The sequence below is a fragment of the Lissotriton vulgaris genome, chromosome 9 (assembly GCF_964263255.1).
Source record: "Lissotriton vulgaris chromosome 9, aLisVul1.2, whole genome shotgun sequence".
Classification (NCBI taxonomy): domain Eukaryota; kingdom Metazoa; phylum Chordata; class Amphibia; order Caudata; family Salamandridae; genus Lissotriton; species Lissotriton vulgaris.
In genome coordinates this window covers 883989171-884014201 of record NC_141697.1, presented here as the reverse complement: position 1 = coordinate 884014201, position 25031 = coordinate 883989171, and positions in this window count along the sequence as shown.

The following is a 25031-nucleotide window of genomic DNA, read 5'->3' as shown; positions in this document are numbered from 1 at the left end:
GAAGGAGAAGACACTGTAGAGGAAGGAGAAGTGAGTGATGGGCCGGGCGGACGGGGGTCCGGTAATGTTGTTGGTTCTTTGTTACAGGTGTCACGGGGCCTGGGTGCCGCGGCGGCCCGGACACAGTCGGGAGGCAGATCAGTGGCGGACAGGAGAGTCGAAGAGCGGCGAGGGGATGCTTTGCCTGCAGGTAAAAACAGGGAGGCGCCGCGGATGGTGTCGGTGGGGGTGGGGGGAGGAGGAGAGTTGGAGGCTGGAGATCGGTTATGCAAGGGGAGGTATGTGGTGGACCGGGGTGTGGGGACGGATGTGGCTGCGCATGGGGGAAAGGGCGGGGGCACAGCGGGGTTGACGGCGGAGGGGAAGGTGGCAAAACCGGAAGCAGGGGGTGATGCAGACAGCGCAGCAGCGGGCAGCGCAGCAGCGGGCAGCGCAGCAGCGGATGACGAGGGCGCGAAAAAACCTGACAGCAAAGAATTGAAGTTTAAACGCCTTCCTTATATGGGGGTCACCAAGCCGCTAGGGGCGCATTTGATGGCGACCACTAAAGAAAAGATATGGAAGGGAGAGTATGTTGAATTGTTGAAGTTGTTGCACAGGGAGGTTCGTTCGAAGGAAGGGTCAAAAGAGGAAGAGTACGAGCTGCAGAAGCGCCCGAGGGTGCCGCTCACAATTGAGAACTGGACGGCGGCGTTTTTGATTTTCGCAAGTGTGTATTGCGAGAAATTCCCAGAGAGGTCGGTTTCCCTGTTTAAGTACATGGACGTCATTCGGAAGGCGCAGATTACTGGGGGGGGGTTTGCGTGGGCGCAGTACGACGAGGAGTTCAGGGCGAGAATGGCGTGGGACACAGAGGCGAAGTGGGGCGAGATGGATTGTGATCTGTGGCAGCACACGATGGGTCTGGCGGGGTCGGGCAAAACTATCTTTACCGCCAGCGGGCTCCCGATAATATATCAGCCCTTTCAGGGGCGCCCCACCCGAGGAGGGGTGGGGGCGGGAGCCAGGAGCCAGCCCGGGACCGCGGGGCCCTGCTGGGACTTTAATAAAGGGGCGTCTGCCAGAGAGCACTGCCGTTTTCGACACGAGTGCTCAGGGTGCGGGAGATATGGGCACCCTGCGACGCGCTGCTGGGGCCCGCCCGGTCAGCAGTATGGCGGCACGCACACGGCGGCGTGGGCAGCACGACCCGGGAGCGGGCAGCAGTCGGGTAGCAGCAGGGGTGGAAAGGGGCCTGGGCCAAAGGGCTCATACGCCGGTTAGAGTGGATAAGTTGACGGCGGCCCTACGCAACTACCCGGACGCGGGGGCCGCGGAACGTCTACGGATAGGGTTTCAAGACGGATTTCGGCTGGGATACGAGGGTCCTCGGGTGCGTCGATGGGCGGACAATTTGCGTTCAGCGCGGGAGCACCCGGAGGTGGTACAGACTAAACTAGACAGGGAGGTACAGGAGGGGCGCATGGCGGGGCCTTTTGAGGACTGGCCGATGGCAGACTTGATAGTGTCCCCTATAGGCGTAGTGCCCAAGAAGGAGGCGGGGCAGTTCCGGCTCATACAACACTTGTCGTGGCCGGACAGCGGGTCTGTAAATGACTTTATCAGTGAGAGTGAGGCCACAGTGGTGTACTCCTCGGTGGAAGCGGCAATGGCATTGGTGGTGAAGGAGGGAAGAGGCGCAGTGATGGCCAAGTGTGACATCAAGTCGGCTTTCCGGCTACTGCCTGTTCACCCAGACGACTGGGGCCTATTGGGGATCCAGTTTCACGGCCGCTGGTATGTGGACAAGGCGCTGCCGATGGGCTGCTCGATGTCCTGCGCGCTTTTTGAATGTTTTAGCACGTTCCTACAGTGGTTTTTTACGGAACGCACGGGTCACCAAGGAGTCACGCACTACCTGGATGACTTTTTCTTGGTCGGGGCACCGGACTCCACGAATTGCCAGGTGGCTCTGGACAGATTTCAGGAGATCATGGTGGACCTGGGGGTGCCGCTGGCACCGGAGAAGACAGTGGGGCCAGGCACGGCGCTGTCGTTCTTGGGCATCGAGATCGACTCGGAAAGGATGGAAGCAAGGCTACCGGTGGACAAAAAGCAACAGATGCTGGGGCTGCTGGAGGTGATGGTGGACAGAGATAAGGTGACAGTGTTGGAAGTACAAGTGCTGTTGGGGCACCTCAACTTCGCGTGCAGGGTGGTGCGGGTCGGTAGGACGTTTTGCAGACGACTTGGCCGGGCTTTGGCGGGGCGGAGGCCTCCACATCATCACGTGTGCATGTCGGCGGGGGTGCGGGAGGATTTGCGGATGTGGCGTTTTTTCCTGCACCAGTTCAACGGAGTGCCCTTACAGCGGGACGTGGACTTGGTGTGGGATGTGCAGATCTTCTCGGACGCTGCGGGTAGCGAAGGCTTCGGGCTCTACTGGAACGGGAAGTGGTGCGCAGAGAGATGGCCCCCGGAGTGGTCAGGGGGCGGGAGGAGCATTGCGTTTTTGGAACTCTTCCCTTTGATAGTGGCGATCTGGCTGTGGGGAGAGGTGCTGGCACACCGGCGAGTGACGTTCAATGTGGACAATATGGCGGTGGTGCAGGTGGTCAATCGCCAGTCCGCCAGGGATGAACAAGTGCTAAAGCTGCTGAGAGTGTTTGTGCTAGGCTGTTTGCACCACGATATTGCTTTTCGCGCGGTGCATGTACCAGGAATTGACAATGACATTGCGGACGCTCTATCTCGTTCGCAGTGGGGGAGATTCCGTGGGTTAGCCAAGGACGCGGAACGGGACCCGACTCCACTGCCGGCGAAGATGTGGGACATAGGCAACACCGGATGTTGCAGCTGGTTCTAGGATCCTTGGCAGAGTCAACCAAAACAGCGTATGTGGCAGCCTGGGGGGAGTTCGTGGCGAATGGGGCGCGTTGGCGGCCGCCGGGCAGAGACAGACAGGAGGAGGTGGTACAATACTTACTGGAATTGATTGGAAGGGGATTGTCGAGAGTGACGATAGCGGGTAAGCTGGCGGGGATCAGTTTCATGGGTAAGCTACTGTGGGGATACGCCCCAACTGCAGGTGAATTGGGGTCTAGGATGTTGGAGGGTTGGGCGCGGGAATGCGGGCGGGGGGGCGGTGCGGCGGCCGGTGTCAGTTGAAATGTTGGGCAGAGTGGTGGCAATGCTGCCGCGCGTGTGCAGGGATGGCAGGGAAGCGTGCTTGTTCGGGACACTGATGGTGTGGATGTTTGCGGGGGCCTTCCGGGTGTCTGAACTGTTGGGCTCCAAGGCCGAACGGGGCGTGGAGTGGGCCGAGGTACAAGTGATGCAGTCGGAGGTGCGCTTGTGGCTGCGTAAGTCCAAGACGGACCAGAGGAGTGTGGGGGCTTGGGTGACCATGGAAAGGGGGGGAGAGGGAAGTGAGTGCCCGGTGCTTTGGGGCAGGAGATGGAGGGCCACAGGGGCAGCGAATGGGCTGGTGTTTCAGCACGCGAATGGAAAGGGGGCGACGGGGCGTCAGTTGTTGGGAGTGTTGCGGAAGTCATTGGCAAGATTGGGAGTGGATGGGCGGCATTTTGGCACGCATTCCTTTCGAATAGGGGCGGCATCCGAGGCGCACCGCCGGGGGCAGGGGAGGGGGGCCATCATGCGCTTGGGTAGGTGGCCATCAGATTGTTATCAACGCTATGTGCGCGGCGCAGAACAAGAGGGTGCAAGCGTGTTGGAATTGGGGGGACAGTGTTGATTGACACATGTTTCTAATTCCAGGTTCGGTGGCGGGACCCTCGTCCCGGGAGATGTTGATCTGGATTGTGGGTCACTCGTTTGTGAAGAGGGCGAAGCTGCAAGCACAAGACAGCTATTTTGGGGATGGTTTGGGGTTCAATCCAGATCTGTTCAGGGTGGTTTGGTCGGGGAGGGGGGGCATGAGATGGAAAGAGCTGGTCACAACCTTGAATGGTTTAGTGTGCGGGGGGCGGTGCCCCGACGTGTTGGTCCTCCATTTGGGGGAGAACGACCTGGTACATGAAACAGGCTTGGTGCTGATGAGGGCGATGCGGCGGGATCTGGCGGAACTGCGCAGGTGTTGGGCAGGGTGTACGGTGGTCTGGACCGAGTTGGTACCACGCAGAGTGTGGCGAGGAGCGGTGAAGCCGCAGGCGGTGGATAAGGCGAGACGAAAGATAAACGTGGAAATGGTGCGGTTCTGTCGTCATTTGGGTTTTTCGCGCATATGGCACAGGGACATAAAGTATGATGCGCCGGAGATGTTTAGAGGAGATGGAGTGCATTTGTCCCGCATGGGAATGGATCTGTACCTGTTGGAGCTTCGGGAGGTTTTGGCGAAGTTGTTGGGGGTGCGACGGGAGTGATGTGTTTGTGACGTGCGCAAAGGTGACGGGGTGGGGGGGGGGCAGGGAAAGGGGGGAAGAGGTGTAATCACCTACCCCACTTTCCCTGGGTGGCGGAGTTTGGGTTGATGTTGGCCAAGTTTGGCTGGAGTTCGGGTATTTATCATGATGTTTGGGGATTTGGGGAGCGGGAGCGGGGAAAGGGAAACAGTTTTGGAGTTACATTAGAGGGGCTTAGTTACAGTTGCAATAAGGCAGTTAGGTTTGTAGGTATTGACAGGTTTTGGAGTTAACATGTTGGGGAGAAAAATGGATACATGAGGATGTTATGGAATTGTATATCTGTATATGCAGGATGGGGGGATTGTATCATGTGGGGATCGTAAGGGTGGAGGGAGACACAAACCTAAGGGGTCAGGTAACTCGATGTTTAGAGAGGTGTTAGTTTTGTGAGGCGGTTGCCAGTTTTAGTACATGTGATGTGCACCTGTTTCAAATAAAGCGGCCTTTTACACACACAAAATGGTAGTCGGTCTTGATTGCCCCCTTCATCCCTCCCAAGGGGGATTTGGGGGGCAGCCGAGCCACGAGGTCTGCCCCCCGGGCAGGTTTGGGAGGGGGAAGGGGTCCCATGGGCGCGGTCATTTTGTCGCCGGTTGGGCTGCCTGGGAGAGCCCAAAGGCAGCCCAAATGTGACTAACAAGCCCAAAAAGGGCTATATAAGGGGTCTTCACTTCCGCCCAGCCACCATTTTAGGTATTGTAACCTGGTGGCTGGGTGTGAAGTTTGTAGCTTGTCCCACCCTCCCACCCTTAAGAGGAGGCTACGGGGGGGGAGTAATCTGGCGTTCACTATCTTGGTAGGTGGCGGCGTTTGGGACAGGTGCACAGGGGGGGTTTGTTACTGTATATATTTGTCGCTTGGAGCAGGTGCAAGCGGAGTTTGGGTTGATGTTGGCCAAGTTTGGCTGGAGTTCGGGTCTTTATCATGATGTTTGGGGATTTGGGGAGCGGGGAAAGGGAAAACAGTTTGGGAGTTACATTAGAGGGGCTTAGTTACAGTTGCAATAAGGCAGTTAGGTTTGTAGGTATTGACAGGTTTTGGAGTTAACATGTTGGGGAGAAAAATGGATACATGAGGATGTTATGGAATTGTATATCTGTATATGCAGGGTGGGGGGATTGTATCATGTGGGGATCGTAGGGGTGGAGGGAGACACAAACCTAAGGGGTCAGGTAACTCGATGTTTAGAGAGGTGTTAGTTTTGTGAGGCGGTTGCCAGTTTTAGTACATGTGATGTGCACCTGTTTCAAATAAAGCCGCCTTTTACACACACAAAATGGTAGTCGGTCTTGATTGCCCCCTTCATCCCTCCCAAAAGGTGGTATATTTCAAATGCAACCTAAAAACATAAAAAATTTGCAGGCCTATGCAAAAGTCCAGTAATCTTTATTTCTGATGATTGCTTGATAGTGGTATTACTTTACCAGGAAGCCTCTTGGAAGTTGAGAGACTTGAAAAATGAGCCATTTAGCAGCTCTGCTTTAAGTAGAAAACCCAACTACAATATGTCAAGGAAGGGGTATTGTGGTAGGAAGCTGGTGGGTAATTACACAGCTTTAGTTTGCCAAAGAAGTGCTTTCATTTCTCGCATGCTCGGTGAAGCATCCATTGGGTAGAAGGGTAGAACAACGAGGGCCATATTTATCATTTTTTCACTTGCCAAAACGCATTAAGACACCTTGCTAGGCTGCGTGAAAGGGAGAGGTCAGGAATACGCTATATCTATCAAGTTATGGTGCATTCCTGTTCTCGCGCTGGCACAATTTTGGCTTCCTAGCGCCAATGCAGGCACCCTTGTACCATGGTGCAAAGGTTCCTGCGTTGCGGGCAGGATTGCCTTGGTGCAGGAAGGGACACCTTTGTGTACAAAAACGGGCATATTATCAAGGCGTTAAAACTATTTCCGCTTTAGCGGCAGGAAACTGCAGTTAAAGTGGCAATAACGGGCTTGATAATATGCCCTTGTGAATTCCCAAAAAAGCCCAGGTTCTGGTGTGAACCTGGGCTTCTATGGGAATTCACAAGAGCAAATTATCAAGCCCAGTATCGACGCTGTAGCGGCAGTTTCCTGCCGCTAAAGCCGCAATAATTTTAACGCCGTTCCTGATAATATGCCCCACAATCTTCTAAGGCTTTTACCTCTTTCTATGTGTGTTGCATTCTGCGGCACACATAGAAAGAGGCAAAGGCAAGGAGAATTAAACATATTTCTCCTCGTTATTACTCCCCTGGGAAGGCGTACTATTTTGACGCATTCCCAGGTTCCCCAGTGTTAGTAAATCTGGGAATGCATCAAAAGTGGATGTGTGGATGTTTGGGAATAACCACGCCTCACCCATGGAACACCTTCCCAAGGAGAAGTAACACCAGGTTGTGATTTGTGCCTCCTTGCATTACTCCAGATTTACCATGCCATGCAAGGTGGTTTGGCGTGATATAGTAAATCTCAGTTATGTCCTTGCATTGCCCTTGGGTCACTTTGCATGACCCAAATCAATGCAAGCCCTTCATAAACCTGGCCCAGAGTTTGTGTGCCGTTCATGCACCAATAGAAATTTCAGGAGCAGAACCACTCAAATGTTGTACTTCCTCTGCTACTTCAACTAAGAAAAAACAAAAACAGGCTGTCAAAGGAGAAGCAACAGGCTAAATGATGCACCTTGGTCTTGTTAATTTAAAGAAGTACATCTGTACAGTTCACATTTTCTAGTATTCTAGTATTTATATAGTTATGCATACTAAATATCGAAGGCAGAATATCGATGGTACTAAATATCGAGAACAAAATATCGAAAAAATATTGATAGGTAAATCTAAATTTTCTATATCTAACTCCACATCTATGTGCCTACGTGGTTCATATATCTTCACAGTACATTGATGTGGAGTTAGGACTAGTAAATCTATATTTACCTACATGCACTGCCTTTTTGATATTTTGTCCCTTGATATTCGGTCCTTGGTATTCTTGTACTGTGGTATTCTTCAAGTCAACATTTGGAAGTACAACTATTCACACAGAGCTACATTTCACTCTCATTAATCATTCTGATTAACCCCTTGCATGCTGATGACGGCTGGGAGCCGTCATGGCACACATTGCTTGTGTGCTGATGACGGCTCCCGGTCGTCATGACCGCACCCGCGATCGGAATGTGCCGCACAGGCGCAGAATCGCAGCAGCATTCAAGGGGTTAAATGTGCCCACAACATAACTCCTGGTGGAAAAATCCAGTGGCCAGTGCTACCTCTGGGACACAGGGAAAGTTCAGCTCTAGTGGCAGCAAAACTGGTGGTGAATGGACAACCACTAGTCCAGTTTTGGATGTGACAGTGGCCCAATTGATAGGAACCTTTGCCAGAAGTGTTAGTCAACAATAAGGGAGTTTTCTGTGCTGTGGCTGCCTGGATCATTTTGCAAGAGCCTCCAACCCAGTGATGGCCGACACAGATAAATACTGGTGGGGAGGGTGGAGGTGGGTGAAGAGGGCACAGAGAGGGCATGGAGGGAAGAAAGGGGGACGATGGGAAGCGTGGGGAGCACGCAGCAGGGGGTTTAATGATAATAAAAAACCCTTACCTGGTGCTGCGACCCACCTCACGCTCCTCTGCTGCCAGTTCCTGGTTTCAGCAGTCCCTGGGACAGCATCACAACTCCCCATCTAATCCCACACTGCTCTCAAGCATAAGAGCAGTGTGGGGATTGGCCTGAGGGGGATGGATTAACACTCACTCGGGCGCAGGATGCCTGTGCTGTTTCCCCAACCTTGCTCTGCAATACAGCTGGGTTGGAGAAACTAACATGTGCATGTCAATTTGGCTGGTCTAAGACAGCTGGCCAAACTGACATGCACGCTTAAAAGTGCACAAAATCCCACTCCTCATCCCCCTCCCAAGGCCTGTCCTTGTCCCTCCCTGCACACCCTGGCTCAGCCAGCAGCTGAAAAATAAAACAATAGTAAAATATCATTTTATTTTCCAGCTGCTGGTTTTGAGCCATTGGAGCAATGCTCCTACGCCATTGTGGATGAGCTGCCGCTGTTCCAACCCATGGCTCATATTTTCAGTCTGCATTGCATTGTGCTACCAGCAGCCTTAATCTGTGAGACCAGCCTATGAGATGGAGGGGTTTGTGAGTTTATAGACTGTGACTCAAGCACAAGCCTTTCACTAGGAGAGAAAAAGAAAACGTGGTACATTTTAAATGTGAGCTGAAAATGCACATATTTTATAAAGGCCAGACAGGGAACATAAACCCGCCCTGGCAATTCTGCCATACCATCCTTTTGGGGGGGGGGGGGGGGGTGCTAGCGAGACACAGCACTGCTTCCGCTTTAGCAATGCTGCTGCTTTTGTTACAGGGGGCCGATATTGCAGCCCTGCTGCAAAACTGGCCCCCAGTACCAAAATCAGCCCCCACCACTTGAAAATCAGACACCACCCTTCCAGCCCACCGGGAAAATGCCCGGTACCCGTAACGGTCAGCAGTCCTGACCTGATTGTATACCTTGTGTTAGAAAAGGGGGTCTCTAGTTAGCTATGGTTTGCACCTTTGTCCAAATCGGGACCCTTGCTTCTAATCAGGGAAAGGAGCGGTACACTCCTGAAATAACCTATGCTCACTCCCTTGGTAGCTTGGCACGAGTAGACAGGCTTATCTCAGAAGCAGTGTGTAAGGCATTTGTGAACACATACAGTGATACGGTGAAAACACTACAAATGGACACACCAGTTTAGAAAAATAAGTAATCTTTACTAGACTTAACACAAGACCAAACGACAAAAATCCACAACACAATATGAAGGATATGACTTTAAAATGGTAGAAATAGCTTGGTTCAATGTAGATGGTAAATGCGACACTTTACTCTCAAAGTACCTTGGATGCGTAACACAAAACAAACAAAAGGGTCGCAGGGAAGGCGATGCGTCAGTTCCTTGCTTCGGGAGAGGCGGCGCACCTGTTCCTTACTGCAGCGTAGGGGAGGCGATGTGTCTGTTCCTTACCGGAGAGGAGGTGAAACGTCTATTTCTTACTTGTATCTGGTGCGATGCGTCAAGATGGCGCCTCGATGTGATGTGACGATCCGGTGCGATGCGCCAAAAATGGTGTCTTTGATGCGATGCGACGTGGATGCAATGCATGCATGCCTGATGGCCGTGTGGCAAATTCAATGGTTTCTTGAGCCGCGACAGGCCCTGTGACATGTTTCTCCAGTGATACGACGGCAACCTCTGCCGTGGCAACATGCTTCTCCGGTAATGCGACACGCTTCGTCGGAGATACGACGGCCAACAGCTGCGGCAGCGACATGCTTCCTCAGCGATGTGACGGCAACTGAAGCGCCGGAGACACACTTCTTCCTTGTTGCTTCACGCTTCCAGCTCCCAGCAACACACAGTCTCCAGAGGGCCCAAAACAACAGCAGGCACCTCCCTGCAGGGAGAATTCCCAGCAAGGGAATTCAGGGGGAGCTGGTGGTGAAGTCTTTGTGGCCCGGAGACTTCAGAACAGGAGGCAAGCTCAACTTCAAGCCCTTGTAGATCTTCCTCAAGATAGTTAAGGTACATACAAAGTTCCTTTTCTCCTTTCCTTGGCAATAGGAAACCATTACAGGCCAACCCCAAACAGAAAACAGCACAGGGGCAGTCTCCTCCTTCAGCTTCCTTGGTTTCTCTTCTTGGCAAAGGTTTGTCTTGATTCCCAGAAGTGATCTAAAGTTCTAGGGTCTGGGTCCCAATATTTATACTGCAAAATCCTTTGTTCTATGAAGGCAGAGAGTGTCTGTGCCCAGCCAAAAACAGTTCTGTCCTCCCTGGTGCCGCTTCCTGGCAGGAGGTGGGGACAGCATTGTTGAAAGCAGGTCTGGCCCAGGTAGCTGAAAGGAAATCTCCTCCCCCTACTCTCTATTTTATGAAGGCTCAGGAAAATGAAAGGAAATCGATGCAGGTCCTATTCAGCCCAGCCCTGACCCATCAGACCACTTGAACCAAGGCCCTCTCCAGCCCCCTGTCACTCACAAACCAGACATGGAATACACAAACCTAGCAGAGGCATACTGGATGGTTAGGCCAGAAAATATCTACTTTCTAAAAGTGGTACTTTCAAACACAGAATGTAAAAATCATCCACACTAAAAGATGTATTTTAACCTTCTGAGTTCAGGCATACTAAACTCTTTTTTCTACCTTGTTCTCTGGGTCAGTTAGGATTATAAGAGGTTATAGTCAAACTGCCCATTCTGGCCAATGGGAACATGTAGCCTTGTAATAGTGAAACACTAAATTGACTGTAATTCACTACTAGGGCATGCTGCACACATCAGGGCATGGCCTACCTTTCACATACAATGCACCCTGCCCTTGAGCCTACCTTAGGGGTGACTAACATGTAGAAAAGGGAAGATTTAGGTGCTGGCAAGTGGGTGCACTTGCCAAGTCGACATGGCAGTCCCAGACTGCACACAGGCTCTGCAATGGCAGGCCTGAGCCACACTTTACAAGCTGCTTCTGTGGGTGACACAACCAGTGCTGCAAGCCCACCAGCAGCATTTGATTCACGGGCCCTGGGTACATATAATGCACTGTACTAGGGTCTGACAAGTAAATCAAATAAGCCAATCATGGAGTCACTAATCCATTACAACAATTTACAATAGGGAGCACTTGCACTCTGGCACTGAATAGCAGTGGCAAAGTGCCCAAAGCATCTAGACCAACAAAAACATAGCAAAAACACAGGAGGCAACAGCGAAATAATGGAAGGGAGACCAACGCCAATGAGGCCAGGTCTAACACCTTGCTAATAGTGTTTGTTAAGCATGGCACCCTTTTGAAGATGGGGAGAGTGAAGGAGTGGGCAACTGCTTTCTTTGCTAATGCCTTTAACACTACACTTTCCCCATTGAGTGATCATATTTTACAAAGGTGTTTCTCAACTACATTCTGATAATAAACACGAGGCAGGCAAGCCTGGAAATTGTAAAAATTACTCTGAAGCAGAAAGAACCATGACTGCATAGTGTCTGTCACGCATTGTGTAGATAAAGATGAGTGGTTCACTGGATGAGGATGCTTGAAACATCTTCCAGCTGTCACAAATCACAAACTATGGAGACCCAATGTTGGATTTCTACTGAATGAGAGTTAGCAAAAAGGGACAGCACCAGGAGACATCAGAGAGATCAGGAAAGACAGTGAAAGAACAATGCAGCATCATGCCGACTACATACAAGGTGAAGTAGAAGATGCCTTCCCTGCATGGTCCCTTGCGGGTCCCTGGTCAAGAGAAAGTAAGCAGAGTACCTGAGGGGAAAAAAATTCGATCAGGAATCAGAGGGTGAATTATGGTCCTACAACACGGAATGTATTCTTGTTTGCCAGTAGTACATGTAAGTACTTGATCCTAATGATACACTAATGTTTAAGCACTAAACACGTATTTATTAAAAATAGAAAAGGTGCCAATTCGAGACAATAAGTATGATTTTTCATTAAAAGTGTGATTTTTTTGTGTGAAGCATGTTTAATGTTCAAAAATGAGAAGTGTTAATATGATAGCAAAATGTATGTATTTTCATAAACCAACAAGCTGATATATATACAATATAATTATTGTATTGATAAATAAATATTTGAAGCTGATTTCTGAGTGATAATCACTACTAATGTCTGAGACACCGTATTGTATAATTAGTGCAACCTAACTGCTGCCAGAACTTGCAAGGTATCCACCACCTGACTGATAATATTGCACCATGAGACTGTAAAAATTGATTACCCGCTCTTGTACTGCCTGGGATTGTGGGATTTGTATATTATTTTGTTTTCCACACCTCAGAGAAAAATAAAATAACCCTTACAAGGGAAAGAATAGAAAAATGGAAGAAAATTAAAGCAGAATTGCATATTAATGCTATGTTAAACGATAGGCCATGTCAAATTGCATTTTCTGAACTGCTTGTATCACCATTATTTTTTTAAGGAAATTATGCAGAGAAGTTCACAATTTTCTCAAATGGATCTTAGGGCAGGCAAAATTGCAACACCCCTCCAAGGTATTGTCAGGATTAGGCGGCACACAATTAAAGTGGAATACTTCATGAGTGCACTTTCAGAATCAATGGAAAAATGTGCTATAAAAACAAGTCAACACAATGTTTTTCTAAATATTCAAGGGGAAGAACCTCTGCAGACATATGATTTAGCTTACTTTATTCGCTTACTCAAGGTCAGGCCAGGCCTAATGCCCCACGTCTTTCAGAGATCATCAGACATCGCCCTCATTGTAGGGATTACGGTCCGACCGCTGCCCCGATGGTCTCCTTGCGACAGTTGGTGAAGTAGCAGTGTATCCTTACGACCACTGTCTCCAATTGCCGGATCATAATCCAGCGGTTGGACCGATTCTATGGAAGGCGGTGGGACCGCCACCAACGGGATGTTGGTGGCAGTCTCAAAACCATTGTAAGGAGGCCATAATTATTCGACATCCTATACACCTGACTGCATCCTAACACACTATTCTGAATGTACAATGCTTCTTTTGCTTGAGGAATGTCTTGTTATATTATGCTTGATTATGGTACTACACCCTTCTGCTGACTTTAAAGGGCCATTTAGTGACCAAACTAAGGTACAGCACTTTCACTGACCTTCGATACTTCACCACTGTGCATGTGTTAGTATAAGGAGGAAGGAGCATATAAATCTCTGCTGAGGACAAAAGGTGGAAAGGGTGTATTTTCATCAGCATAAGCACTGTTGGGATCATTTAGTTCTTGTCGTGCAGCCTGCCATTCACACAAGTTGTCAAAGGCTTGGGCCTCTACCCTTGCGGTGGAGGATCACCTAGAATATATAGAGGTCCTTCCCACCTGGCAAGGATCTCTTTGTCAACACCACATCTAGCATTCGCATTTTCAGCGGAACAGAAAGCTCAGTGAGTGCTCTGTTTTCTGGCAAATCACCATATATTCTGTTGATCACAAATAAATCTAAAAGTGGGAGTTTGGTTCAGAAATACACAAAATGAGTGGTGCTGATCCACAAAGAATTTTCTCCCTGTGAAGGGGTGTCTTTGTTTCCCTTGTCACTGCTCAGGACTGCCACATCTCCCATGATGGAACCAGTTATGCAAAATATGCATCAGGAGGACTAATGTTAGTACAGTGGATCTTTCAGTGCATGAAAGGTGGCGGCCCTACAATAGATGGATTGCAACCTCCGATTGACTGCTCCACCAGCAGCCATGCAGCAGGTTCCCCACTCTTATGAGACAGGAGATCCATGAGTTTATGGATGCAGATGAGCCACTTGTTTCTTAGCGGTTCCCTCATTCTGACAATTTCTAACTGACCCCCTAAGTCATTTACATTAAATGGTTTATTGTAATACAAGCCATGTGATGTTTGGTGAGAAATCTCAACATTCACTAATGATAACTGTGCAATGGCACATATCTGAACATGCACTAGGATTAGTGAGTGGTGCAAAGGTGCTCATGCAGTCAAGTCTTCCAAACGATGGTGCGAGTCGAGCATGACCCTGAAGATCCAGAGTCCAAAAATGAGCAAGCATTCACAATGAATGAGTGATGGTAAACATCTGAGCATACACTGAGGATTAGGGAGTGATAGGACAACCCCAGAAATGCACTATAGATTTCTAAGTAATGGGGGAATTCTAAACATGTGGTTAGGATTGTTGGTCGTTGGTGCAATTATGAACATGATTTAAGTATTACTGAGTAATGGTGAAAATCTAAATATACATAATGATGCAAATGGTGAGTGTTCTTGGCACTATCGTGTTCACCTTTGCATAATAATTGCACTGGGATAAAGGTGGAAATTCTTGCATTTCCTATAGGCACTCTTGGAACAATGGTGCCCAACAATGGTGTAAGGTTTGCATTTCAATAATCAAACTTTCACCAAATGTAATGCAGCAAGACACCTTGCTGTGCTGCGGTGCCTGAAAGGGAGTGAACAGGAATATGACATTATATGGCACATTCCTGTTCTCTCCTCGTGCACTTTTACCTGCCTAGCGCCAATACAGGCACCCTTGCATCATGGTGTAAGTGTTATATTCCATATAGGTACCCTAATATAGGCTAAGGTAACATCATAACCCTTCACCTATATTCTCCCCAACATTACATGCATAACGGTTCTTTAGGGATCATGATTATTGCAAGATGATAGAACTCTAGTATCCTTTTACTTTCATATAGCTTCTAATCATTTATATCTGTAACTGTTTAGTAGTTGTTGTAGCTCATCTACTTTACACTAGAATAACGACTGTTCAATAAATAATTATAGAAAAACGTCCAGATCGTTCATTCTGTGTATCTCACTGAGACTTAGGGGGTCATTATAATGGGGTACGGATCGCACCGCCCGACCAGCAGTGGCGATCCGCACGCCATAACTCCCTGCCCAACTGCCATTTGCCCCGCCATATTTCATGGCGGGGGTACCACGGCGGACGGAAAGACCGTCTGCCGCTTTTCCGCCGGCAGGCAATCGTCACGATTGCCTGGTGGGTGGAAAAAGGCCCACAATACAGTGGTGGTGCCTTGCAGGCACCTGCATCCATATTATGATGCAGTAGGCATGCCTTTCCATGGTGGAGAGTCCGCCATGGAAAGACATGCAGAGAATGACTTTGGGGGCCCCCGGGGAGGAGTGGGGGATGGGTGTCTGCACTGGAGGATACCTATGGTACCCCCCTTCAATGCCATGCACAAGGTGGCAGGCACTGCATGGTGCCTGTCACATTGTGCATGGCAATGCACAACATGCCTCTTTGGCATTGCGGCGGGTGCTGGTTACAGCACCACCCGCCGCAATGTCAAAGATGCCGGATGCGACCGCCGGGGTGGCGGTCGCATCCTAATTGGCGGTGCGGGGCTCAGGGTGCACAATGCAGCACACATAGAAACAGCAAGAACAAGGAGAAATAAAGCATTTCACCTCCTTTCGCCATGTTAAGACCAGGTTTTCCCTGGTCTTAATTTTGGCTCTGCCTCCTATTTACGCCACCCTTGTAAATAGGGGGCAGCGTCAAAATCAATAAGTGTTGTGGTGGAACGCCTAACGCAACACCCATTGCCCGCCCCTTTCATGTTAAACATAGCGTGAAAGGGTGACTTATTTACAAGGCGGTGTTAAGCCACGCTTACCTTGTAAATAAGGTTAAGGCCCTATCGCCACAGGAACGTCACTAAAAGTGACTTTCCAGTCGCCATAGGAGCTTGTAAATATGCCCCCAAGACCCTACATTTCTGTCCCTGTCAATATCTCAACGCGTGATCTGCATGCATTCCAGTCTGACATATAGGGCCAAGTGTAAAGACAAGCAACACAACAAACAAACAGCGAGAATATACAGCACTCTACACAAAGAGTCACCATAAAAAATGTCTTTAGTCACGTGGTTTTCTTTTCCCAGAGTCTTTGCGTGGATAGTTCCAAGTCACAAGTCCAGCACACATCCTCAGTGTGACAAGGACTCTTAACAGGAGACCCCCATGGCCGAGTCTCTAAAAGCGAGCATAACACTTGTAAAACGTTAATGAATCTGACATTTCAGCACGGATTGCATAAATCAAAACAACGTGCTTTATATTTTTTTACAACAATGTAAACTGAGATGGCATTTTATCCAATTAGCAACTCAGGGCAGTAACTGTGGCGCAAAATGACTCTTGCAGAGTGGAAATCAGAGAGAGTCTTGAGAAGTGTTCTTCCAATTTCTCTAGCATTCTTTGTTGGATAAAACCTGTTGATAAGTCATTATTCTGCAAATGATCTGACGTGGCATTCTTCGCAGCTGTGGTTGAGTAACTATTACCAGGCTTTAATTCAATTTGGGGCACATCCTCAGACAGCAGCGAGATGTCCTAGCCAGCTAACATTATCTAAGCACTGATGTCAGAATTAATTAGTTGTGTGGGGGCAGGCAGGGGAGAAATAGCTCTTAATAACTTGCCAACAGCAGGCGGGGAAGGAGTTGAGTTATTGTCGCAACTTAAGTCATCCAGTCCCCGCATTAATGACTGAACCTGGGGCCATATCATCAAGAAAGGGCGATACATTATCGCCGCTTTTATCGGCAGGAAACTGCCGCTAAAGCGGCGATAATGGGACTGATAATATGCCCTTGTGAATTCCCATAGAAGCCCAGGTTAACACCAGAACCTGGGCTTCTATGGGAATTCAAAAGGGCATATTATCAAGCCCATTATCGCCGCTTTAGCGGCAGTTTCCTGCCGATAAAAGCAGCAATAATGTATTGCTCTCTCTTGATAATATGGCCCCTTGTTATTAAAGTAATAGATGAAAGTGGTTTGTTTATGTAGGAGCGGAAGCAAGTACCTGTTTGCATCAAGTAGTCGTCTTCCATATTTGATTCGCTTTATGTCCACGAGGTGTAATGAAGAACAATAAAAACTAAAAACCAAGGGTCTCATTAGAAGCTGACCCTCTGTCCTCTTTAACTCTGCCCCCCTCGCCCCCCGAGTTACCGATACCCGGGGCATCAGTACCTCCTCAATGAACTGGGATAATAAATTGGATCTGGAGGGTCCCCTTAGAAAAAAACGACTTAGTGTGGACATTTTTCAATTTCGGACTGATTAACCTAGTAATTCTTTGTTTTCCCCAGGATGTCAACAAGAGTAATCACCAGCTGAAGGCAGGTGGTGGAGTATTTTGATGAAACAAAACACATTTGTGGAGTTCCCAACAATCTTGTTATTCCAAATTGGCTGGTAACGCAACTGCATGCCCTGTCCATTCTCATACATTTATCAATGATTAATAGCCTCATTGTATAACTTTCTATGCAGGAACCTGTTTTGCCATCTTCTGTGGTGTTGTCCTTACTCCAGTGTCAATTCAACAGGCCACATGGATTGTACAAATAACAGAGCCTGGCAAGTGTTGCCCTTCATGTGTGGCACTGTCCAACGCCAAGTCTGGTACGGAATACAGTCACTTGTTACTCACAATGGGGCATATTATCAAGGGGGTTTATCTCTGCTTTTTTGGCTTTAAAAGCCAAGAAAGCGGAGATAAAATGATCTCCCTATTACCTAGCTGTCGCTAACACCAGTTAGCGACAGCTAGTAGGAGATAGCGACCATCTTGGACCCCGCTTTGCATGTCAGTGATATTTATCACTAATGACATGCAAAGTGGGCGTGCCAAGATGTTAGCGACTGGAATAACATCGCTATCTCCTATTACCAACTTTTGGAGATATTTGCGCTAAGCGCGAATATCTCCAAAAGCTAACACCTGCCCCTGAGCAGTTCTTAGCCATCTTATCCAATGGTAGGTGGATAACATGGCTAAGAGCATTAGCTTGGTAATGCATGAATATTGCTGACTTTTCAGCGATATTCATGCATTTTAGGCCGATTTTTATCGCTTAGGAGATATACCTTGATAATAGCAAGGTTTCTAAGCGATAAAAATCGCCGCAGCTCGGCGATAAAAATATCGCCTCTAAACCAACATAGCGATAATTATCGCTAGTTGTTGGTAATATGCCCCCATGTTCCCCTACAGATCTTCCGTGATATGTAATACATGTTAAATCCAGCCACGTAGAAGGTTTTGCCACAAGGGTAATGTCTACTTTGTCCTCCACACCTTTGTATGGAGCATCACTGACATGACTAACCCCAATCAATACACTCAACAACTGTTTTTGTGTCAGGATGTACCTATATTTGCCCATTATAACCTTGGCATTTCTAAATCAAACTTCCACATAAAGCCAGTCCTCTAAATGTTTGTATTTGTGACATGCTGTTGTCCTGAGTATACGTAACCAACATCTGCATACCTGCCATGTAATTTTATATTACATACCTGCTCTAACATGTACTGTCACTTTTCCCCTATGAGACATTGTGATGTGCAAGATTGGGTCAACTAAGTGGTAAAAAAGACTAATTGTGCCCACATTAGTTAGGCATGACAACACATGGTGACCTAAGATGTCATAGAACCTGTCCACGTTGCATTTACATCTTCAGCATGTAGACCACTTACATCTCTTGTTCCAATGTTTCTCCGTTTGAAGGTACATGCTTAACATACTCTTGGGACATTGTTGAATAAACTCTCCCTGATATCTTGGACGAACCACAGCCAGCAGGTTAGCATGGAGCTATCATTTCTCAGTCCAAAATGTAGGCGGGGGTAGTTAGGAAGAGTGAGGTGGGTTTGAGCAGGATGTATGTTCTGTACATAAATAAAGAGTCAAAATCTTTAAAAACATACTTAAAGACTTCATGGAGATACGTAAAACGATGGGGAAAGGAACTTTAAAACAAAAAGGTCAAAAAGTAGTCCGAATCAAACTCCAAGATAAATGTAAGAAAAACATGTCAACAACATAAAAGTCAAAAATCCAGAAGACAAAACAACTGTCCATACTCCAATGAAAAACGCAAGTACATAAAAATAATATTCAAAAGTCAGAAAGGGGGGAAGGTAAACATAAATAATCCCTCCAAGCCAGAAATGCTGCCTTCTGGACATCTTAAACTGTAGTTCCAATGTGAAGGACACCACATTCTCCAGTTGTGGGCATTATGACAGTGGAATTAGGACCAGCAACCTACAGGTAAATTGGGAGATGAGACACAGGAGGAGGAATGTGGATAGTGGAATGGGAGGGGCAGATAAAAAAAACAGGTTGGTAGGGATGCGATTTGGACAAGAAGACATGGATGCAGTCTAGGACAAAAAGTGGCAGGTAAGTTCTCTGTGCCTGGCAGCCATAGATTCCTGTAGGGAAGCAAGCCATTTCCACACCACCTGGTTTTGCAGCGTAATGGGCCATACGTTTTGCTCCCAAGCCAAAAACTACCTCCTGATATTCATTATGTCTGTAGGGGGAAAATCAAGAGACCAAGCATGCCAGGCACAAACCTTACCCTTGGCATTGTTTGTAACCAGCAGTGCTTGGGAGAGGAAGAGCGGCAGAAAAGGTGGCAGCAGGATGAGATGATGGTTGGCCCTCATCCACCAACACCATCTCCTATTCCAAACCCGTCCACTAGGCTCTTAGGGGTGTCAAAGACCACCTCTACTGCCATGCCCAGATTCAGTTGGACTTCAACGGGTGCAGGCTCTTCTTCCAACCCCTCTTCCTTCTTTTCTGTGGATGCTGTGGTGGGTGCTTGCACCGCAGCCAAGATTCTCTGCTGCTGCCCAGAGGCCAGCTGGGCTCGCCCTGTGTACTTGCTGACTACTGTAGGGAAATAGTGATAAAGACCCATCAGCTGAGATGTGGGAGACAAAACATGTTGGAACATAAGCAACTATTCATGAGGATATATACATTGTAGAATGCAACAGTTCAGCAAGTGCAAAAAAAGTGACTTCCAGTAATAGTTGGTATCTGTGCCTCCCTGCAACAGGGTAACATCTTTGGAAGAACATGCCCTCTTCTCAAGAACTTGATTTGCTCTGCATAAACATCTGGGAAAAATGACAATGTGGTCATTTAACTCAGATGTCATGCTATGGCTTTACTTACCAAAGTCATTTGTGACAACCTTATTGGAGACCTATTTACATTTTACCCTTACAATGAATAAGTAATATCAACAGATATCTGTGCCACACAATGTATTGACACTTGTTACCACACTGCAAAGATACATGTATTATCTTCCAAATAATGTGCATCCATAAATTCATCAATGATGGTAGTTGGCAAGTACATAGCAGACCATCCAATTAGTGCCAATGCATGTGGGAAGAGCCCCCTTGAAAGAAAGTTTTGATCCTATATGGCTGATGCTGAAGAACAATATTTTGTATGGCATTGCACATTGACAATCTATATAACGATTTGGATTGAACAATTTATGTAGGGTAACAGCCATAATGGGAGGTATGACATAAAGTATCAAGAATTCCATCATGAGGGATGCTGCTGTTCATGTCCCTCAGGGGGAGGTGTAGTTTCAAGCAGGTGGTCCACAAGACCCTCTGTTTCAGTGTGGTGAGCCAGGGTGCTGGTCTTCCTCTTCAGCCAAGGGGACCGCCTGATAATGTCCATTGTCTTAAACTGGGATCAGAACCGGAGATCCTCACAGTGCTTGCACTCACCCTGACTCTTTCTTATGGTGATCCCCACAGCAATATATATTCAGATGATGTTCTGCCATGCTGCTAGCTAGGCATTGAGGCTCAGCTGTTGGTGGAGGGCCATGGAGAGCTGAGGTTCCGAAAACAATACCTCCTCTCCCATGATGCCGAAGTCATCCTTGTTGAAGTTGGTGGCTGTAGTATTCCATTCCGTGCTTTACTCTCCTCTTATTCTTGTTCTTCCCTTCCCATGTTCTATTCAGAATTGTTTTGGTTCTTTCTACCTGGGGATTCTTAGGGATCCTTGGGAGTGCAATGTTCTACTACTATCAGTTACTGCTGTGCATCTGTTCGTGGTGGTTGTGTAAGCTGTCTCCAAGGAATAAACTGGATCTAACCATCAAGAAGTCTCTTTCTGATTACTACATATTCTGGCGACGATCGGGATATCAAGCCTGAAGCTTAACAGGACCCGTCTAGTTCCTCGTTTATTTTTTTTTTTAAAAAAAAGAAAATCCAGTTTGGAGACAGCGTTCACCGTTTGCAGTGTGGACTCATTTAAGGTACTTTTAAAATTCTTTATGTGTTAAATTATAACACCAGCGGCAGTATTTCTCACTTGATGTGCCTTGATTGCACCTGCGGCTGTTTTCCTGTGTTTTGCGCATCTTCCCTCATACTTGAGAATTTGAGCGATCCGCGCTCACAACCTGGGGAATTTCATCTTATACCTACTCTGCTGTACCTCCGTGTGAAATCCCCGTCCTGCTGGTGTTTTTGTGGCATTTCTATCTTTCTCTACGCCTTTATTATTGAAGTGCATCTTTCAAAAGCACACGAGTCTCACCTGTGTCTTCGCGTGCGCTCCACTCGCTGCTGGAAGCCGTTCACCGTCTTCCTGGATTAGACGCGTCATCCGCACACGCCGCCTCTGCGTGTACCTGCGTCATTGGACAGCGTCGTTCTACGCACAGCGCTGCGTTCCAGCAACCATCTTGAATCACCATGACAACAGTCTCCGATCCGAGTCCCGTTTTTTTAAAATTCTTTTTAACGCCACAACTATTTGTGTAATTTAACCATTTCATATCGATCATCTCCACAGTTATTTATGTATCTTGCTTTATTGTGTTCTGTAATTTACATCCTGGTTGCAGCTTTGTTCACAAGGGAATTGTATTGAGCATCTTCATCCACAAGAGAAGGTACCCCAGACTTCATCGCTATTATTATACAACTGTGTTTTTGACAATTTATTCAACCAAATAACTGTGACATTTATTTCTACTTTTCTTTCTTTTGGGTGTTTTTAATACTATTTTGAAAAAATGTCGAATAACATAATTTCACCTGCACATTTCTTACCTTCGGCTGGTGATCCCAAAGTAGAATGGGACCTTTGGTATCCAACCTTTTTAGCTTATGTAGACGTGGTAGAAGAAGACGGTTGTTCCCCCAAAAGGAAACTTGCTTTGTTAAAAAATTGTCTAGGTGGTGCCGGTCTCAAAGAATTGGAAAGTCTACCACCTATTGACAATACTGGTGCTGGTGATGTAAATGTTTTTGAAGTGGTTGTTAAACAATTAAGCATCAGATTTGGAAGGAAAATTAATACTGTGATGGAACGCTTTAAATTCTATTCTAGAATTCAAAAAGAAGATGAATCCATAGAAACCTATGTAGCTGCTCTACGCACTCTAGCTAGTTCTTGTTCCTTTGAAACTATCGATTTTGACCAAGTTTTAAGGGATCAAATCATGATGCGTACCAAGAGTAAAAAGATACAGGAACGTTTGTGGATGGGCACTGAGTCCTCTCTTAATGCTGTCCTAAACATTGCCAAAGGTATTGAGCAATCGGAATTGTTTGTTAACGAAATAAGAGGCCATGAAACCAAAACTAAAGTAACTATTCCTGAGGTTTCTTTAGTCAGGAATCCTTCAAATTACAGGAAACCTACCTTCAATTCCACAAAAAGGGACAACTTCGGCAGGGACAATAGACCCTTCCAAAGAAGGTCTCCCATAATTTGTTATAGATGTGGTGCTAATGATCACGTGGGAAATTATAAAGGGTGTCCTGCTTGGAACAAAATTTGCGTGAAATTCAAAAAGTCAGGTCATTTCACCAAAATGTGTAAGTCCTCGCAGAAAGTTAATTTCTTATCACATGAGGAGTATGATGACTGTGAACAACCCTCTGAAATTAATACAATGTTGTGTGTTGGTGATACTGAGTGCAAAGGTTTTCCAAGTGACATTATTCTTATTAATGGTGTAGAAATCTCCATGCTTATCGACTCATGTGCCTGGTACACCATAATTGGCAAGGATGTTTTTGACAAGTTTTGGTCCTCAAAGGAACTTTTACCACCTGATATACACCCTGGAGGGTACACTGGGAAGAAGATAGGCCTTGAAGGTTATATGTGGGCGGAGATCAGGTTTAAAGATAGAACTACTAAGGGGAAGGTTTACGTCTCCTCGAAAGGGGCATCCATCCTATGCTGGCCCCATCAGTTTGATTTAGGAATCAAACTTGATCCCAATGCCTCTCCCCCTGTCTATGTTGTTCCTCCGGAAAATGACTTTATTTCTCAATTAAAAAAAGATTTCTCCTGTATTTTCAATGACAATTTGGGGGTTTTCGCTAATTTCAAACACCGCATTATCCTTAAAGAATCAGCTGTTCCCGTCCGGCATAGGGTCAGAAATGTACCCTTGGCCTACCGTGATAAATTAAAGTTAATCTTATCTGATTTAGTTTCCAAAAAGATCATCGAACCAGTTGAGTCATCCCCATGGGTTTCGCCCGTTGTTTTATCCCTTAAAAGCAACGGCGAGCTTCGTCTGTGTGTAGATCTCCGCAGCCTAAACAAGGAGATCTGGATTGACAGACATCCTTTACCCCACATACACGAGCTCATTTCCACCCTTGCTGGCGCCTGTGTTTTTTCCACGCTAGATCTAACCAGCGCTTACCATCAGGTAATTTTACACGAAGACTCTAAATTTTTAACCACTTTCATTACACCTGAGGGCTTGTTTCAGTATTGTCGTATGCCTTTCGGCTTAGCTAGTGCAGCATCCGTCTTCCAACGCCTCATGAAGACAGTTCTAGAAGGATGTGAGGGTGCAATCGCCTTCCAGGACGACATCCTAATACACGGGAAAAATTTTGAGGAGCACAATAAAAATTTGGTAAAAGTTTTAAAAAGTGTACAAGATTATGGGCTGACACTTAAATTATCGAAATGTAAATTCAGACAAAGTCAGGTCGAATACCTCGGCCATGAGATTTCAGCTCTGGGGATCAAACCTAAACTCAACCACATCAAGAGTATATCCAAAGCCCCTGCTCCCTTGAACAAAGATCAACTTGTTTCCTTTCTTGGTCTCACAGAATTTTATAGCAAATTCGTCCAAGATTATGCTTCCAAAGTTCATCCCCTCAGGGTGTTATTGAAGAAGGATGCGAAGTTTGTGTGGAATAGCGATCAGCAACATGCTTTTGAGTTACTGAAACTAGAAATTATTAATGCTCCTTTCCTAAGACCTTTCGATTTAGAAAAAGAATGCATAGTATGTGTGGATGCAAGCAATGTTGGCTTAGGCTCAGTTTTAATGCAAAAAGACAGAGGTGAAGAGTACGTTGTGTCATATGCTTCAAGAACCTTGCGGGGCGCTGAGTTCAATTACTCCACAATTGAAAAAGAGTTACTAGCATGTACCTGGGCCTCTGAACATTTTAGGCAATTTCTTTGGGGAACCAGGTTCTGTTTAAGAACCGATCATAAGCCTCTAATCAATATGCTGGCAGCTGGTGGTGGCAGGACCTTAACAGCGCGCCTAGCACGTCTTGCAGCCAAATTGCAAGAATTTCAATGCACTGTTGAATATGTCCCTGGGCGGCTAAACGTGCACGCCGACTGCATGTCCAGGCTGCCCCTACCCAACTCTATTCTCTCTGTTAGTTGGTACAATGAATCAGATGTTGTTTCTAATATCGATGATGTCAACGATTGTGGTCCAGCTGGTGTTTCTTCTAGCATTTCTGAAATTGAGTGGAGGGAAGCCATGGCGAATGATTCTGACCTTGCTTCTTTAACCAGACATTTACAATATGGCTGGCCTCAAGAGCGATACTTATCCGGGGACATTCTTTCTTTTTTCAAAGTAAATGATGAACTTATGTTCGACCAAGGTTTTGTTTTTCGTGGCGATAAAATCATTCCCCCTTTTTCCTTGAGAGAAAGAATCATTTCCATGGCCCATGAAGGCCATATGGGCATGTCGGGCACCAAAAGACGCATCCGCGAGTTCTACTGGTGGCCTGGTGTAGACAGAATGGTCGACAAATGGGTTCGTTCATGTTCTCCTTGTGACAAAAGTGACAAGACTGTCAAACCCTTGTCTGTTGCCACTTCCCCTATTGAATTTGTCTCTTGCCCCTGGAAGAAATTGGGCATTGACATAATTGGTCCTCTTAACTTGTTTTCCCATCA